Source organism: Elephantulus edwardii, unplaced genomic scaffold (assembly GCF_000299155.1).
Source record: "Elephantulus edwardii isolate Elephantulus edwardi_28Jun2011 unplaced genomic scaffold, EleEdw1.0 scaffold00017, whole genome shotgun sequence".
Lineage (NCBI taxonomy): Eukaryota > Metazoa > Chordata > Mammalia > Macroscelidea > Macroscelididae > Elephantulus > Elephantulus edwardii.
The window spans coordinates 28,081,018-28,083,790 of record NW_006399767.1 but is presented as its reverse complement, the minus strand read 5'-3'; the positions used below and the strand labels follow the sequence as shown (position 1 = coordinate 28,083,790).

The following is a 2,773-nucleotide window of genomic DNA, read 5'->3' as shown; positions in this document are numbered from 1 at the left end:
GGCGCAGGAGAGGAAGACCTTCAATGAGATGGATCGATTCTGTGACTGGAGTGGTGGGAATGAGTGCATTTGAGATGGCTAGGTTGGCACAGAATAGAACGGCATTTAGAGCTCTTGTACATAGGGTCGCTATGAGTTGCAAGCGACCTGATGGCACATAACAACACTTTATTTCTGCTTTAATTTTTATAATTTCATACTTTTTAGAGGGTTTTGGGTTTTCTTGCTGTTCTTTTTCAATTTGTTGGAGATGTTGGTGAAAGAGTCAATGGTCATTTTTTCCCCCTGTCTTTTGATGTGTTTGTTTATTGCTATAAATTGATCTCTGATTAGTGCTTTGGCTGTTTCCCAGAGGTTTTGGTAAGTGGTGTTTTCATTATCATTTGTTTCAAGAAACTTTTTAATTTCATTTTTTATTTCTTCTAGTACCCACTCATGTTCAAGGAAGGTGCTGTTCAGCTTCCAAAGGTATGCTTTTTTCTCCTTTATCCTCTTGTTATTATTTTCTAATTTTGTAGCATTGTGGTCTGAGAAGATGCTTTGTCTTATTTCTATGTTTTTTAATTTATCAATGCTTGCCTTATGGCCTAAAATGTGATCTTTTCTGAAGAATGTTCCATGCCCTTTGGAGAAGAAGGTATACTGTGTTTTCTTTGGGTGCATTAGCCTATAAATATCTATGAGGTCAAGTTGGTTTATTGTGTGGTTTAGTTCTCAAGTATCTTTGTTGAGTTTTTTTCTGGTAGTTCTATCTTTTCTTGAGAGTGGTGTATTGAAGTCTCCAGCTACTTTGTTAGTGTTGTCTATTTCCTTTTTTCATTTTGTTAATGTTTGTTTTATATATTTTGCAGGTCTTTCATTTGGTGCATAGATATTTATTATTGTTATGTTCTCTTGTTCTATTGACCCTTTAATCTTTATGAAGTGACCTTCCTTGTCCTTTGTGATGATTTTTGCTTTGAAATTTATTTTATCAGAGATTAATATTGCCACTCCTGCTTTTTTCTGGTTGCCATTTGCTTGGCATATTTTTCCCCACCCTTTTCTTTTTAGTCTTTCTTTATCTTCATTTTTCAGGTATGTCTCCTATAGACAGCATATTGATGGATTTTGTTTTTTTTAACCAGTCTGTCACTCTTTTTCTCTTCAGTGGTGCATTTAAACCATTCCCATTCAGTGTGATTATTGAGAGGCAAGGTTTTATTGCTATAATTTTGTTGAGTTCTTTTTGGTGTTTTTGCTAGTTACTTTAGTCCATCCTCTTTTCTGTGGTACCTCTCTAAGAAGGATATCTCTCAGTGTTTCCTGCAATGCTGGTCTTGTTTTTATAAACTCCCTTAGGTTATGTTTTTCTGGGAATATCTTGATCTCTCCTTCATATTTGATGGACAGTTTTGCTGGATACAGTATTCTTGGTTGATAGTTGTGTTCTTTGAGTGTTTGATATATGCCATTCCCCTGTCTTCTTGCTCTCATGGTTTCTGCTGAGAAATCAGCACTTAATCTGTTACTCTTTGTTTCTCCCTCACTGCTTTCAGAATTCTCTCATCTTTGGTTCTGGCAAATTTAACTATGATATGCCTTGATGTTTTTCTTTTGGGGTTTATTCTATAGGCTGTTCACTCAGCTTCTTGAATGTATAGTTTCTTATTCTTCATTATGCCTAGAAAGTTTTCTTCTAGTAATTTTTCCACAACTTTCTCAGTGCCTTTACTTGCTTCTTCTTGTTCTGGGATTTTTATGAAGAGCATGTTATTTCTCTTGATGATGCCCCGCAATATTTTTAGGTTTTTTTCTTTTTCCTTCCTTTTTGATTCTGCTTTTTGCTCTAGCTGACAATTCAGTGCTGACAATTCTATCTTCTATTTCACTGGTTCTGTGTTCCCTCTCTTCAACTCTGCTCATGTGTTCCTCCATCATGTTGACAGCATCTGAAATGCTGGACTTCATATTTAGCATCATAGCTTCTTGTTTTTCCAGTGCCTCTAATGCCTTGTTTGTTTTATCTTCCTCGTTTTGGATTTTTTTTTTTAAGCTCCACTTGGTTTTTGCTTGCAATGTCTTGTAATTCTTCAAGTTTATCTTTAACCCATTGTAAATATTCAATCAGGACGTTGCACATGCAAGGCCCGCCTACCGCCACTGCCAAAATGTGTTACATCACCTCCTATATCCTGGCTGCCCTTGAGGACAATTCCTCCCCCAGCACCAATGACATCAAGAAGATTCTGGACAGCATGAGAATAGAGGCCAATGATGACTGGCTCATCAAGGTCATCAGTGATCTAAGTGGGAAGAACATTGAAGATGCCATTGCCCAGGGTATTGGTAAACTTGCCAGCATGCCTGCTAGTGATGTTGTGGCCATCTCCACAGCCCTTGGTTCTGTAGCACCTGCTGCTGGCTCTGCCCGAGCTGCAGCAGAGGAGAAGAAAGAAGAGAAGAAGTAGGAGTCTGAGGAGTCAGATGACAACATGGGCTTCAGCTTGTTCAACTGAGCCCACTTCCCGCAAATAAAGCCCTTTTATGTATTTAAAAAAAAGGAAAATATTCAATCATTGTTCTTTTAAATTCTGTGTCAGAAAGTTTCATCAGACTTTCTGGCTTCAGGAAATCCATTGATATTGTGTCATTGGGGGTGGGGGGAGGTAATATCTTGCTTTGGGCTTGTGTAGGAAATGAGGTAGCCTGCTTCTTTCACAGCATAGTTGTGGTAGAGTTTTTCATGCCTGAGGTGATAGCCAGTCCTTGATCTGATGTCACTGCTCCAAAA

At 38.0% G+C, this 2,773-nt stretch overlaps 1 pseudogene; it reads left to right on the top strand.

Annotated features, from left to right (window-relative positions):
- Window positions 1-2,150: 2,150 nt before the first annotated feature.
- LOC102859361 lies at window positions 2,151-2,498 on the top strand (annotated as a pseudogene).
- The last annotated feature ends 275 nt before the right edge of the window (window positions 2,499-2,773 follow it).